The sequence below is a fragment of the Oncorhynchus clarkii genome, chromosome 15, assembly GCF_045791955.1.
Source record: "Oncorhynchus clarkii lewisi isolate Uvic-CL-2024 chromosome 15, UVic_Ocla_1.0, whole genome shotgun sequence".
Classification (NCBI taxonomy): Eukaryota; Metazoa; Chordata; class Actinopteri; order Salmoniformes; family Salmonidae; genus Oncorhynchus; species Oncorhynchus clarkii.
In genome coordinates this window covers 30876999-30893768 of record NC_092161.1, presented here as the reverse complement: position 1 = coordinate 30893768, position 16770 = coordinate 30876999, and the positions used below count along the sequence as shown (strand labels likewise).

Below are 16770 nucleotides of genomic sequence, written 5' to 3'. Positions count from 1 at the left end.
AGATTTAGCCGCCGGCCAATATATTTTTTGAGGCGGATGATCGGGGCCTGGAACATAATTACAAATAATTTGTAGGCTGCAAATTGACCGCAAAAAGCCCAAACAGATATAATATGTGACTAAAACATCATCATTTCATATACGATCAAATACAGTATCTCTCTATTATGTGTGGGAATACTTTGGAACAGATTTGCAAAATTCAAATCACTCGGAGCTAGTTTGCTGGTGTTTTTACATCATTTATGTCCACATTTTTTAATATTTATTTATTTAAAAAAAAAACACATTGTTTGTCTGCTCAGAAAACATAACATCACCCACGGGCCAAATTTGGTCCACGGGCCGCCAGTTTGAGAACCCTGACATAGAGGCACACTGACTGTACTGTTATCCACTGTACTAACCACCTAGAACTGTGTGGAACTAGACTACTCTGGGTTGCCGTGCTCCACATAGTCAGTGGGCCTTTACACTGTGTTTCTAACTGTCATCTATAACCACCTAGAGCTGTGTGGAACTAGACTACTCTGGGTTGCCGTGCTCCACATAGTCAGTGGGCCTTTACACTGTTTTTCCAACTGTCATCTATAACCACCTAGAGCTGTGTGGAACTAGACTACTCTGGGTTGCCGTGCTCCACATAGTCAGTGGGCCTTTACACTGTATTTCTAACTGTCATCTATAACCACCTAGAGCTGTGTGGAACTAGACTACTCTGGGTTGCCGTGCTCCACATAGTCAGTGGGCCTTTACACTGTATTTCTAACTGTCATCTATAACCACCTAGAGCTGTGTGGAACTAGACTACTCTGGGTTGCCGTGCTCCACATAGTCAGTGGGCCTTTACACTGTGTTTCTAACTGTCATCTATAACCACCTAGAGTTGTGTGGAACTAGACTACTCTGGGTTGCCGTGCTCCACATAGTCAGTGGGCCTTTAACTGTCATCTATAACCACCTAGAGCTGTGTGGAACTAGACTACTCTGGGTTGCCGTGCTCCACATAGTCAGTGGGCCTTTACACTGTGTTTCTAACTGTCATCTATAACCACCTAGAGCTGTGTGGAACTAGACTACTCTGGGTTGCCGTGCTCCACATAGTCAGTGGGCCTTTACACTGTGTTTCTAACTGTCATCTATAACCACCTAGAGCTGTGTGGAACTAGACTACCTTGAGTTGCCGTGCTCCACATAGTCAGTGGGCCTTTAACTGTCATCTATAACCACCTAGTGTGTGTGGGAACATGACGTCAAGAGGGAGAGACCGAGAGGAAGACAACTGTCTGACTCTGATATAATTGTTATAGACTTGCTGAAATAATGGAGTGTGGCCTGGCGAACATACTGTAGCTGCTTGACAGTCATGTTCTCTAGAACAGTGATAGATTTTGTGTGTGTGTGTGTGTGTGTGTGTGTTGTGTGTGTGTGTGCCAGTGCGTCAGTTTGCACCCCTCATAAAGCCCTACTTTGGGCTCTGCTGGTGACCCTTATGGCTGACAGATCTGACAGTTGCTAACATGCCACAGGGGGCTCTGGGCAGTAGACTCTCCCCCCTTCACCCCTCCAAACCCTCCTAAAATGATCAATTAGGCCTCATGTAGTGCTCTGCCAGTTCTCACGAGTAGGCCTTGGTGAGCAGCACAGCTCTTTTAAGACAGTCATTTGTGCCGAAGTGACTGATGGACAGGCCTTTGATTTCTGAGCACCTGGAGGAAGAGGGGAGAAGGACTTCTATAGCCCACAGGAAGCAATTTGGAACTAGGACTGAGGAGTGATATATATGCTATTGAATTTTGAAGATGATGAGTTATGGATTTGAGAGGCCAAGACGCGCGGGCCATTCGTAACAGCCAAGCGATATGGTTTGATTTGAACATTAGTGGAATGCTAAACACCCACTGGTATGACCCATGCTGGCTGGTGAGCTGGCTGGCTGTCTGGCTGGTGGGTTGAGTGGGTGGCATAAATATGCACGCGGAGGCTTGCGTCCCAAACGGCACCCTATTCCCTATACAGCGCACTACTTTTAACCAGATCTGTTCAAAAGTGGATGCACTAAATGGGGAATAGGGTGCCATTTGGGAGGAACCCAGAATGACTGGGCTAATGCACTTTCTCACAGCTGACAGACATGCATATTGGATTTATGATAATACAGTCCAGGTGGCAAATCAATACAGTAAACAGTAGACACAACCTGTCCTCTCTCTACTGTCATCTGGTTTGACAATGATCTGACTCTATGGAAAAAAGTGGAACTATGTAAATAGCTAATGATAAGATTCAAGTAACAATATTTCAACCTCTCTTCAGGGATGGATTTGTGTGTGTGTGTGTGTGTGTGTGTGTGGGGGGGGGGGGGGTTCAGGGCGTGTGTTTTAATGGGTCACTCGATCATAATAACACCACACCCAGGCATACCATGGGCCTTGGTCAAAAGTAGTGCACTGTATAGGTGAAAGGGTTTCATTGGGGATTAGTTATATTGTGTATCAGGTATGTGTGACGCAACCAGGGTTGGGTAGGTTACTTTCTAAATGTAATCTGTTACAGTTACTAGTTACCTGTCCAAAATTGTAATCGGTAACGTAACTTTTGGATTACACAAACTCATTAACGTAATTTGATTACATTCAGTTACTTTTAGATGACTTTCCCCTTAAGAGGCATTAGAAGAAGACAACAATGTATGTTACCAATTGAACGAAATCTATTGCAAGATAAATCAATGTTAAAGTTTACATAGCTGGCCACATATGGATGTTACGTTTTACTTTATGGGTTGGTTATGTAGGCTTCTTCTAACCCATCACTTTCTACTACATACAATAATTATTTAAAATTCTATCAGAATTCCAGTCATTCCAATAAATGTTATACCCCTGGATCTTCAAGAATAGGACTTGGAAATATGGAAGTATAGATTAGCCTAATTGTTTTACCTGAGCATAACCTCAAAACGAAGGACTTATTACTCTGTTGTTTATGATTTTGTTGTGATGGAGGACTGATTGGGCTCATTGATTAGAGTTGACAAATAAATGCTGCGCTCATGGAATGGCATGCTTTGAGCACGACTGAAAAGTGCTATTTACATGTGAAAAATGAATGCCAAATGCTGCATTTGCTATAGGCCTATGATTTATATTTTTGTTGGTGACACTTTCATATCTTGATAATATGCAGCTGTTTCAAGGGCAAATCCACAGATGACAAAACACCTGCCCCGCCTCTGTGTTGGTAAAAAGCTGAGGGAGGGGCCTGGAGAAATGTAACCACTCTCAGATTAATAGACAGAGCTATGGATGCAAGGACTGACCATCCATGATATCAACAGTATTGTTTTAACCCGCTGTTCTGAGGCTATACAGTGTTTGTTTACGTTTACAATGTTTATAAACATTGGAGAAAAAAAGCTTATATTTGGATTCTCATGGAGTGTGACAGTTGAACTAAGCTCATGAGGCATTTATAAGTTATATTCTTCAACAATCAATGGATATATATATAATTTATAAGTTGTAAGTCCAAAAATGGATGTGTGAACTACAGATTGCCCCTTTAAGTCTATGAAAAGAGTGTGAGTTTGAGCATGTGTCCATTAGGCCTAGGGATTTTTTTTATCAGCATGAATTAGATTGAGCAATAAAAGCCCCACTTGTATTCCATAGGCTGGGATCTGCACTATGCAGCTGTTGTAAGAGCGCATTTTTCACTGGCTGTCCACCTGTTTCAAAAACAATGATTGATAGGCAGCTTAAACTTCTTGAATTCAACCATTATTGAGTTCAAATAATTACTTATTCTTGAATTCAACCATTATTGAGTTCAAATACATATTTAGATTTGTGAACAGCCATCCACAACAACCACAATCCGTACGGCACAAATAGCTAAATGAGAGATCAGCAGTGTGATTCACATCAATGCGTTATGTAGATATCAATAATAAGTGATATCTGTATCGCCGTAGACGACACCACTGCTGTCATTCTCACCTCCAAGCGTTTATTCAAATTACATTGGAAGACACAGCTTGATCCATCAAACACATTGTGTGTTATAGTGGTGTTATAGTGGTCTCTGACTTGTGGTCAGTCTCGCTCAGGTGGAACAAACATAAACTTGCAGTTTTTTTCAATGCTTATTTGAATGTCATTGAGAAAACAGAGAAGTGTTAAATATTTTTTTTCCCGCAAACATCCTTTCTGAATTTAAAAGTAATCCTCGAAGTAATCATCTAGTTTTTCAAAAGTATATGTAATCTGATTATAATATATCTTTTTGCTGGTAACGTAAAAAAAACAGTTACTGTTTTTTGTAATCCCTTGCATGTAATCCGTTACTCCCCAACCCTGGACGCAAGTGTGCGTGTGCGCGCGTGCGTGTGTGTGCGTGTGTGTGTGTGTGTGTGTGTGTGTGTGGTCGGGAGACAGTAGGATCTTAGAGAAGCATATCCAAGGAGAGATGACACTTCATCTATCACTGTGGTACATAGGTTGTCATGCACACATACACTGAAGAAAACAAACATACATACACACACGCTCTCTCCCTCTATCTTTTATGTTACCTAAAACCCGTGGCATAGCTCATCTTGGGAGCTGTGTGTTGGTTGTTTATCCCTAAACTTTAATAATTTCTGTAAATGATGATGTTATGGATAAACTCCTCATCAAAAATGCATCATCATATCAATAATAAAACTCCCTGCTGCATACTTTGACAAGGTTACTGCTACGTGTAATTATGCTGCATGGCATCTCAATGGGGGAAATCACTTAGTGTGACTTTATTGAGAGTATCTCTGATCATATTTTAAATAGAAGCTCTGGGGATCTGTGGTGAGACTTGTGTTCGTAGTGTGTGTGCGCTTGCATTGCGCATCCAGGGGAGCCTAAGAGGACTGCAGGTGTTCTAGTCTATCCTCACACACTTCTCCATTTCCCCATTCTCTCACTCCACTCGTCTCCGTTTCTCTCCATCCCTCACCCAGTGTTCGTCTGTGCGTAACGTGGTAATGGCATGCGCTGTGCCTCATTCCCTTCCCTCTGGGACGGGTTTCATCAGTCACGGGACAGAGACACACATGCTGCGTCGCAAATGGCACCCTATTTCCTATATAGTGCGCTACATTTGACCGGAGCCCAAAAGTAGTGCACTATATAGGGAATAGGGTGCCATTTGAAGTAAAAGAGGGAGGGGAACTGTGCTTTATCTCCCAATAGAGATCACTGGCCCTTATTTACTGTTATGTCACTTAGTTCGATGGGCTCGAATACCGGGCGCCATGCTAAGAGTTAGCAGCGTAGCCGTACGGTAGTGGGGCTGATGGTGAGTAGTAGAACTATCGGCTCTCTGTGGATCACAAAATAGGAGAGAGGGGGATTTTCTCTGCCCTCTCTCTCTATCCTTCCTAAGAATATCCTTAGAGTTTTTTTCCTTCTTCTTCAATCTTTAAAATCAGCCAATTTCTCTGTGCTATGCAGCAGTAGACTCCTGCTGCTGGATGGTTGCTTAGTACAGCGCTAGTCGTCTGCCCATAGAGAGATCTTAGTGGGGAGGAGGTGGGAAGGAGAAGGAGTTGGGGAGACTCTGGGTCTTCAAACACTTCACGGTTCATTTCGAGGTCAGTCAGTCCAGCACCAACTCCACCTGCCACCAGCTGCCACACTCAACTAGAGAGGGCGAGGGATGAAGAGAGGAAGGAGAGTGGGTCCACCAGCTGCCAGATTCACCTGGAGAATTCACCTGAGAAGTGCAATAAAACAACAGAAACAAACTTAGCAAAGTGGCTGGCGAATAACCAAGAGGATGGTTGCAATCAGTGTCTTCTGGCACCGGCTATAACATGAACTGTACAAACAAACCATAGAAATGAAATGGCTGACGCTAGGCATGTGTGACGCTTAGCAAATTACTTAGTCTGTAAATCTGGTGACAGTTGTCATTATTTTGGCCTTCAAAGCAACCTGAGATTTCAATACAAGTGGATGGAGGCGTATCTTGGCTGTGTGCTGGGAGGAGGCTAAAGAGAGCTATAACATGGGGTGAGTTAGTTCCAGTAGAGAGAGAAGCCCTTCTCTAGTCTTTGTGCTGTGCTACAGAAAGATGCACTGTACTGTAACTTGGGTTAGCTTAGCTTGATAGCTCTAAAGCAAAAGCTAGTTTAAAGAGTCAGCCAGGAGTCTTTGGCAGACGACTACTGTAACGAATAAGTAGAGAGAGAGAAAAAGACCTTATCTAGGCTTTGTGCTGTGTGGGGGCTACAAAGAGATGTACTCTATGTAACCTGGAGTGGTTTACCTTAGCTCGCTAGCTCCAGTGCAAAACGAGTCAGCCAAGAGTCACGCAGCTTTGACAGACGACTACTGTAAATGACTAAGACACTTCAGCGTTTGAAGTAAATCCCCCAAGTTGGAGGTAACGACCTCATGAGAGTGTGTCACCTCAGTGTAAACCTGCTGATGATGGATAGAGTTGATATATTTACTTTAGCGTAACACATTAGTGTAGCATGCTAACCATTTTAGCCCTGCTAGCTAAGATGAGATATAGTTCCAGGAGAGGAGTCCAGCAAGCGCCCTCCTCAGCCAGACCATCTCAATCAACCGCCTGGAGACAGCCATGTTAGGCGAGTGCCGATAACCCCCACTGCACGATTTATGGCTGTCATGTGCCTCTGCTCTGACATGGAAGTGATGGACAAATAGGAAGTATCTTCTGGCCAAAGCACATCCAAGTCTAATCATGAAAACATAAAAGTTGCACACATAATGTCGAAGAAAGGCCCTTTAAAAACAACATTTCTTTCTGCTCATGGCAACTGATTTGGGATCGATTATTCTTACCCCACTCATTATCAGCCAATTTAAACAACTGGCCCTGGACCAGTTTCAAAGAGCGGGAAGTAGCAGTGTGATAGATTGAAACAGTATTGATTGATAATGGAGACGATGACAGTACAGTATTTGCTATACAGTAGAATACTGATTTAAAGATATGTTATGGTACTTTGGCCACTAAGTCTTTTTTTTCAACCTCCCACTTTGGGCTGGATCTGTCAATATGTTGTTCATACATGCATAATCTATGAGCAGAATTACTTTTTTACCGCAATTAACCACAAACTTAATTTAATGACAGCCTATTTGCAGCTGCTTGTTGCATTGGCAGAGAGAAGGCCAACCCAGGTGGTTAATGTCTGGAGTCTGTGCTATGTTTGTTCGTTCTCTTTCTCTCCCTCTCTCAGCTGCAGCAGCAGTCATCCACACACCCACGCAAGCGAATGCTAAGCACCAGGTCTGCTCCTCTACCACAGTTCTCCAAAAACAGAAATCAAACGAATGCAGGCAGCAGCACATTACTTACTGTCAATCGCACGTGCACAGCATTTCTTCCTCACGTCTTCTTGAAGTCAGAGGTTTGAGAGAGAAATGCCCTTGTCTGCTGTTTCTGCTTCTATGTCTTATTGAAGTCATTTTTCTGCTCAGAAGAATGGAAAAGAGATGTCGGTAAGCTAGAAGGCGTAGTCCATGGGCTCTCTCTGCTCTCTCTGTCTCCGTAACAAAAGTATATGGACCAGGAGTTTTTCCCTGAACCACGTGGTCATGGAAAACTCTGGTTCCCACCACTTTGGTGCTCCTTTCTACTGCCATATACTCTACCCTGCCGTAAGTACTTGGCACATTAGGTGCAGTTATACTTTGCACCTGGTAAATGCTTCGTAAATCTGGCCCTAACACTGCTGCTGCATGAAGGCCAGGGTGTGTCCCAAATGGCACACTGTTCCTTAAATAGAGCTGTGGGCCCTGGTCAAAAGCTATAGAGCAAATAGTGTGCCATTTGCGATGCATCCCAATTCTCACCAGTCTTCTAAAGGGCAGTAGTAATATGTTCCATACATAGAGAATGAGAGGGAAATTAATTATTGACTAAATAGTAAAGACAAGCTAATGAAAAAAGTTGGCCGAACTTAAGCGTCACTCAGGGGCTTGTTAAGGCTCATTTACCCCCACTATGATTTATTCATAAAGCCTTATATACACACACACACATTGGCACACAGTTATATGCACACACACACAAACAAACACACACGCACACATACAGGCACACAAAGTTATATATACACACACACACACACACACACACACACAGTTATATGGACACACACACCAGTGGTGTCACGCCCTAACCTTAAAGAGCCTTTTTATTTCTCTATTTGTTTAGTTCAGGGTGTGATTTGGGTGGGCATTCTAGTTTTTCTATTTCTTTGTTGGCCGGGTATGGTTCCCAATCAGAGGCAGCTGTCTGTCGTTGTCTCTGATTGGAGATCATACTTAGGCAGCCTTTTTTCCACCTTTAGTTTGTGGGATCTTGTTTTTTGGTTAGTTGCCTGTGTGCACGCCATTGGCTTCACGGTTCGTTTGTGCTTGATTGTTTTGTTTGGTGAGTTTCAATTAATTAAAATATGTGGAACTCTACACACGCTGCGCCTTGGTCTGATTCTTCCGTCAACGAACGTGACAAGTGGTGCAAAGTACTTAAGTAAAAATACCTTTTACTACTACTTAATAAGTCATTTTTTGGGGTATCTGTACTTTACTATTTATATTTTTGACAACTTTTACTTTTTTCCCGGAAAAAAAGCATGTACTTTTTACATACTTTTTACATACATTTTCCCTGACACCCAAAAGTACTCGTTACACTTTGAATGCTTAGCAGGACAGTAAAATTGTCTAATTCACGCACTTATAAAGAGAACATCCCTGGTCATCCTTACTGCCTTTGATCTAGCAGACTCACTAAACACAAATGTGAAAATCGTGTTGTCTGGTTTGCTTAATATAAGAAATGTTAAATTATTTATATGTTTACTTTTGATACTTAAGTACATTTAAAACCAAATACTTTCAGACTTTTACTCAAGTAGTATTTTACTGGGTGACTTTTACTTGAGTCATCTTCTTTTAAGTTATCTTTACTTTTACTCAAGTATTTAAATTGGGTACTTTTTCCACTACTGACACACACACACGTACACAAAAACACACACACTTAGGATCACACACACACACACACACACACACGCACTCTCCTTCTTTGCTGGTCTGAATGAAGGCCAGAATGGCCTTATAATAAAGTTAACCTGGGGTTTGTGTAGGGAGAGCAGCATGGTCAAAAAGTTCTCTTCCACATCACAGGAAGGCTTTGATCAGGGCTTGCTTCCCAAATGGAACCCTTTTCCCTTCACAGTGTACTACTTTTGACCACAGCCCTACTACAGGCCCGGATCAAAAGCGGTGCACTGTAAAGGCAAAAGAGTGCCATTTGGGACACAGGACCAGGCCTTTCATCTCTCTGCAGTGGAGAGCCCACCAGCCAGACATCTCTGATGCTGAGGAAAGACGTAGGTGTAGGAGGGTAGCCAAGTGTGTGTGTGTGTGTGTGTGATAGCCATATGTGAACATAGAATTACATATAGAATGTATAGGAGTTCTATGTGTGCACTTGAAGACTTTCTGTCTTTGGTCTATTTAAGGTGCCTAGTCCATACCTCTGTAGAATAAAGCCTTTGGGAGAGGGAGAGGTTGTAAATCCCCAGGCTGTGCTCCATGATGAAATATCTCCCTGCTGTTATTCCACCTGGATTGATGGTTCCCAGACGCTCACTGTTAGCCCTGGGATGGGTTACACAGAGTATGAATACGGGCCCAGAGGCCGCTGCTCTCCCAAATTATACACAGGCTCAGCAGGGCTAGCCGTCAGCTGCCTACTTCTCTCTCTCTCTCTCTCTCTCTCTCTCTCTCACACACACACACACACACACACACACACACACACACACACACAGTGTATGCTTCCGTGTGTGTCCTGTCCAGCTGCACCAGTGGTATGAATACCAGGTGTGTCGAAATGGCTCTCTGTCCTTGGGTATATGTCTACGTTACGTTGCTCTTTTAGCCTAATGGCCTGCATGGCTTGATACCGAGCTATCATTTTATTTTTTCAGTTTTAAATTTGACCTTTTAGTTAACTAGACAAGTCAGTTAAGAACAAATTGTTATTTACAATGACGGCCTACCGGGGAACAGTGGGTTAACTGCCTTGTTCAGGGGCAGGACAACAGATTTTTTTACCTTGTCAGTTCGGGGATTCACTCCAGCAACCTTTCGTTTACTGGCCCAGCGCTCTAACCACTCGACTACCTGCCTCCCCAGAGTTATCATCCAGCTGGCCCCTCATCGTTAGGTTAGTCATTTAGCGCTAGGGAGCCTCACTAAAATGGGTTTTGGTCAATCAAAACCATCATCTGGGTTTCATATACACGTAAGGGATACATATGAATAACATTCTTACTCCTCAATGCGAAAGCCTGTTGTTTAGAATGTTATGCACTTGTTTTATTTAATGTTTTACACAAATGTTTTGATCGCTTTTCATATTCATTGCCAATAGATACAGCATATCCTCTTTTCTTTTTTTTGTCTAAAATTAGCCAATCCCCGCCCTTCGTCACATGACCTCCTTTGTATTGTTGGATACGGTAGCTAAGTGTCTTTTGGCTGTGTTTGTGTGTGTGTGTGTGTGTGTGTGTGTGTGTGTGTGTGTGTGCGCGCGCGCGCGCGCACATGTGCAACAGTGTGTGGGTTATGAACTGTGCATATGAACGTTGGTTCATCGTATTAATATACCATGGCTAATGATGCGTATGGAACACAATCAGCGATTCCTCCAGGATGAGGATGAGCTGGAGGATGAGTATTACTAAAGTTGGGATATTGCAGATTAGTCTCTCTCTCTCACAGACACACACACACACACACACACGTCTGGAACCGCCCTTCCACTGCAGGCTGCCTTCATTATCCCAGCAGTACTAATATGTGCTCTACACTACCCAGGTTTAGAAGATCATGTTGCAGTATGTGGCTTTTCGTTGTGGAGAAATAATCCAATGAATTCAATTATAAATCTCTGTGGATAGATCCAACTAACTGGATGGATATAAGAGGACGAGGGAGGTGTGTGGGTGTGTGGGTGCGGGGTGTAGGATCAATGGAAGCTGTAGAAGAGTTACTCTGAGCACAGTAAATCCTGGAGGAGAGGAGTGTAAATAATTTACTCTCCCACCGTGAGTTAAACTCACCCTCTCTCTCACCTTCATACAAGCCCCATAGGACTGGCTAATACAACCACCGTGGATGCACAGGAAGCGACATGTGTACAGTAAGCGATACAACATATACTGCATACAGAAAGGTACATGTAAATAAGTCATTATACCTGGAATAATAATAATATAATTTTCTGGACATAGTGTGTGCAGGGAGAGATACAGACTGTGTCCCAAATGGCAGTCTATTCCCAAAACTGAGCCCATATTTCTTTGTTCAAAGGAGGTAGACTTGTGATAGGGCGCCATTTGGGACGAGGCACACTGTTCAGCGATGAACAGCCTGATGCGGTAAGAGAAGGGAAATCCTTTTGATGGTTTGGTTCAAGGAATGAATTGATCAAATAGCCGAACTCTGGACAGCTGGTTTGTTTCTATTGGCTAAAACTGGGATTGGCAGCCCAAATGATCCCGGCCCTTCCCAAAGTGTTGTGTCTGTAGCTCCTTTCTTTTTCAGTCCTTTTTCTTCCGCTTTGTTTCTTGTGTGTGTTCAATCACAGCAAGCGACATCATTATTATTTGTTTTGTTACTACATTAGAACACATCCAGTAATGCTGGCATAGTATTGCGTTGCGCGCAAGTTTAGAGGCTAAAGGTTGATTCCCAAGATGGCATAGCAGTCAGACGTCCTTTGTACTCGTCTTGTCGTGTCCCGTATATACAGTGGGGGAAAAAAGTATTTAGTCAGCCACCAATTGTGCAAGTTCTCCCACTTAAAAAGATGAGAGAGGCCTGTAATTTTCATCATAGGTACACTTCAACTATGACAGACAAAATGAGAAAAAAAATCCAGAAAATCACATTGTAGGATTTTTAATGAATTTATTTGCAAATTATGGTGGAAAATAAGTATTTGGTCAATAACAAAAGTTTATCTCAATACTTTGTTATATACCTTTGTTGGCAATGACAGAGGTCAAACGTTTTCTGTAAGTCTTCACAAGGTTTTCACACACTGTTGCTGGTATTTTGGCCCATTCCTCCATGCAGATCTCCTCTAGAGCAGTGATGTTTTGGGGCTGTTGCTGGGCAACACCGACTTTCAACTCCCTCCAAAGATTTTCTATTGGGTTGAGATCTGGAGACTGGCTAGGCCACTCCAGGACCTTGAAATGCTTCTTACGAAGCCACTCCTGTTTGGGATCATTGTCATGCTGAAAGACCCAGCCACGTTTCATCTTCAATGCCCTTGCTGATGGAAGGAGGTTTTCACTCAAAATCTCACGATACATGGCCCCGTTCATTCTTTCCTTTACACGGATCAGTCGTCCTGGTCCCTTTGCAGAAAAACAGCCTCAAAGCATGATGTTTCCACCCCCATGCTTCACAGTAGGTATGGTGTTCTTTGGATGCAACTCAGCATTCTTTGTCCTCCAAACATGACGAGTTGAGTTTTTACCAAAAAGTTATATTTTGGTTTGATCTGACCATATGACATTCTCCCAATCTTCTTCTGGATCATCCAAATGCTCTCTAGCAAACTTCAGACAGGCCTGGACATGTACTGGCTTAAGCAGGGGGACACGTCTGGCACTGCAGGATTTGAGCCCCTGGCGGCGTAGTGTGTTACTGATGGTAGGTTTTATTACTTTGGTCCCAGCTCTCTGCAGGTCATTCACTAGGTCTGGGTGTGGTTTCATCATAGGTGTGGTTCTGGGATTTTTGCTCACCGTTCTTGTGATCATTTTGACCCCATGGGGTGAGATCTTGCGTGGAGCCCCAGATCGAGGGAGATTATCAGTGGTCTTGTATGTCTTCCATTTCCTAATAATTGCTCCCACAGTTGATTTCTTCAAACCAAGCTGCTTACCTTTTGCAGATTCAGTCTTCCCAGCCTGGTGCAGGTCTACAATTTTGTTTCTGGTGTCCTTTGACAGCTCTTTGGTCTTGGCCATAGTGGAGTTTGGAGTGTGACTGTTTGAGGTTGTGGACAGGTGTCTTTTATACTGATAACAAGTTCAAACAGGTGCCATTAATACAGGTAACGAGTGGAGGACAGAGGAGCCTCTTAAAGAAGAAGTTACTGGTCTGTGAGAGCCAGAAATCTTGCTTGTTTGTAGGTGACCAAATACTTATTTTCCACCATAATTTGCAAATAAATTCATAAAAAATCCTACAATGTGATTTTCTGTATTTTTTTCTCATTTTGTCTGTCATAGTTGAAGTGTACCTATGATGAAAATTACAGGCCTCTCTCATCTTTTTAAGTGGGAGAACTTGCACAATTGGTGGCTGACTAAATACTTTTTTGCCCCACTGTATATATATATTTACACCTTTCTTCGCATATCTTTTATATTTTTTATTTTCCAAAAACTCAACTTCAAAACACTCTCCTGCAACCCACCTCACCAATTAAAAAAAGCCAGTTTACTGGCTAACGTTAGTATTCAGCTAATAACGGTTTGTGGTCATCAGCTATCCTTTAGCTCAAACCTATCGGCAGTTTTGTACAACGCGACTCAGACCAGAACATACCAGACCTATTTTTCCCCACCAAGCCTTCACGACTGGACTACCAACGTTATCTGCCCGAGGGAGTTATCCAACTAGCCCCTCCGTCACGACGTTACCTGAAAGCCCATCTGCGGCCCGCTAATCATTAATTGTCTTATCGGCTGCTATCTGAATAGGTCTATCGGACAATTTTTCTTGGGTCACTATAACTATATCTATTTTGCCAAAATCCCCTCTTCCACACGGAACCCCACTAATCTACCGATGGAAACACACGAGGTGGCCTAAAACAGACCTCCATCCTATGCTAGCTTGCTACCGATGTCCCGGCTAGCTGTCTGAATCGCCGTGACCCCAACCAACCTCACTACTCACTGGACCCTTATGATCACTCGGCTAAGCATGCCTCTCCTTAATGTCAATATGCCTTGTCTGTCCATTGCTTTTCTGGTTAGTGTTTATTGGCTTATTTCACTGTAGAGCCTCTAGCCCTGCTCACTATACCTTATCCAACCTTTCAGTTCCCCCACACACACATGCGATGACATCACCTGGTTTCAGTGATGTTTCTAGAGACAATATCTCTCTCATCATCACTCAATACCTAGGTTTAACTACACTGTATTCGCATCCTACCATACCTTTGTCTGTACATTATACCTTGAAGCTATTTTATCGCCCCCAGTAACCTCCTTTTACTCTCTGTTGCAAATGTTCTAGACAACCAATTCTCATAGCTTTTAGCCGTACCCTTATCCTACTCCTCCTCTGTTCCTCTGGTGATGTAGAGGTGAATCCAGTCCCTGCAGTGCCTAGCTCCACTCCTATTCCCCAGGCGCTCTCTTTTGATGACTTCTGTAACCGTAATAGCCTTGGTTTCATGCATGTTAACATTAGAAGCCTCCTCCCAAAGTTTGTTTTATTCACTGCTTTAGCACACTCTGCCAACCCGGGTGTTCTTGCCGTGTCTGAATCCTGGCTTAGGAAGACCACCAAAAATTCTGAAATGTTCATCCCTAACTACAACATTTTCAGACAAGATAGAACGGCCAAAGGGGGCGGTGTTGCAATCTACTGCAAAGGTAGCCTGCAGAGTTCTGTCCTACTATCCAGGTCTGTACCCAAACAATTTGAACTTCTACTTTTAAAAATCCACCTCTCTAAAAACAAGTCTCTCACCGTTGCCGCCTGCTATAGACCACCCTCTGCCCCCAGCTGTGCTCTGGACATCATATGTGAACTGATTGCCGCCAATCTATCTTCAGAGCTCGTGCTGCTAGGCGACCTAAACTGGAACATGCTTAACACCCCAGCCATCCTACAATCTAAGCTTGATGCCCTCAATCTCACACAAATTATCAATGAACCTACCAGTTACCACCCCAAAGCTGTAAACACCCTCATAGATATCATCCTAACCAACTTGCCCTCTAAATACACCTCTGCTGTTTTCAACCAAGATCTCAGCGATCACTGCCTCATTGCCTGCATCCGTAATGGGTCAGCGGTCAAACGACCTCCACTCATCACTGTCAAACGCTCCCTGAAACACTTCAGCGAGCTGGCCTTTCTAATCGACCTGGCCGGGGTATCCTGGAAGGATATTGATCTCATCCCGTCAGTAGAGGATGTCTGTTTTTTTTTAAATGCCTTCCTCACCATCTTAAATAAGCATGCCCTACTCAAGAAATTTAGAACCAGGAACAGATATAGCCCTTGGTCCTCTCCAGACCTGACTGCCCTTAACCAACACAAAAACATCCTATGGCGTTCTGCATTAGCATCGAAACAGCCCCCGTGATATGCAACTTTTCAGGGAAGCTAGAAACCAATATACACAGGCAGTTAGAAAAGCCAAGGCTAGCTTTTTCAAGCAGAAATTTACTTTCAACACAAACTCAAAAAAGTTCTGGGACACTGTAAAGTCCATGGAGAATAAGAACACCTCCTCCCAGCTGCCCATTGCACTGAAGATAGGAAACACTGTCACCACCGATAAATCCACTATAATTGAGAATTTCTATAAGCATTTTTCTACGGCTGGCCATGCTTTCCACCTGGCTACCCCTACCCCGGTCAACAGCAACTCGCCCAAGCCTTCCCCATTTCTCCTTTTCCCAAATCCAGTCAGCTGATGTTCTGAAGAGCTGCAAAATCTGGACCCCTACAAATCAGCCGAGCTAGGCAATCTGGACCCTTTCTTTCTAAAATTATCTGCCGAAATTGTTGCCAACCCTATTACTAGCCTGTTCAACCTCTCTTTCGTGTCGTGTCGTCTGATATTCCCAAAGATTGGAAAGCAGCTGCGGTCATCCCCCTCTTCAAAGGGGGGGCCACTCTTGACCCAAACTGCTACAGACCTATATCTATCCTACCCTGCCTTTCTAAGGTCTTCGAAAGCCAAGTCAACAAACAGATTACTGACCATTTCGAATCCCACCATACCTTCTCCGCTATGCAATCTGGTTTCAGAGCTGGTCGTGGGTGCACCTCAGCCACGCTCAAGGTCCTAAACGATATCTTAACTGCCATCGATAAGAAACAATACTGTGCAGCCGTATTCATTGACCTGGCCAAGGCTTTCGACTCTGTCAATCACCACATCCTCATCGGCAGACTCGACAGCCTTGGTTTCTCAAATGATTGCCTCACCTGGTTCACCAATTACTTCTCTGATAGAGTTCAGTGTGTCAAATCGGAGGGTCTGTTGTCCGGGCCTCTGGCAGTCTCTATGGGGGTGCCACAGGGTTCAATTCTTGGACCGACTCTCTTCTCTGTATACATGAATGATGTCGCTCTTGCTGCTGGTGAGTCTCTGGTCCACCTCTACGCAGACGACACCATTCTGTATACTTTTGGCCCTTCTTTGGACACTGTGTTAACAATCCTCCAGGCGAGCTTCAATGCCATACAACTCTCCTTCCGTGGCATCCAATTGCTCTTAAATACAAGTAAAACTAAATGCATGCTCTTCAACCTGCCGACACCTGCCCGCCTGTCCAACATCACTACTTTGGACGGCTCTGACTTAGAATATGTGGACAACTACAAATACCAAGGTGTCTGGTTAGACTGTAAACTCTCCTTCCAGTCTCACATCAAACATCTCCAATCCAAAGTTAAATCT

At 43.5% G+C, this 16770-nt stretch overlaps 1 protein-coding gene across 1 annotated transcript in view; it reads left to right on the top strand.

Annotated features, from left to right (window-relative positions):
- LOC139367202 (myosin VIIA and Rab interacting protein b) overlaps positions 1-16770 on the top strand; it is a 164947-nt gene that overhangs the window by 72661 nt on the left and 75516 nt on the right. The window lies entirely within an intron of this gene.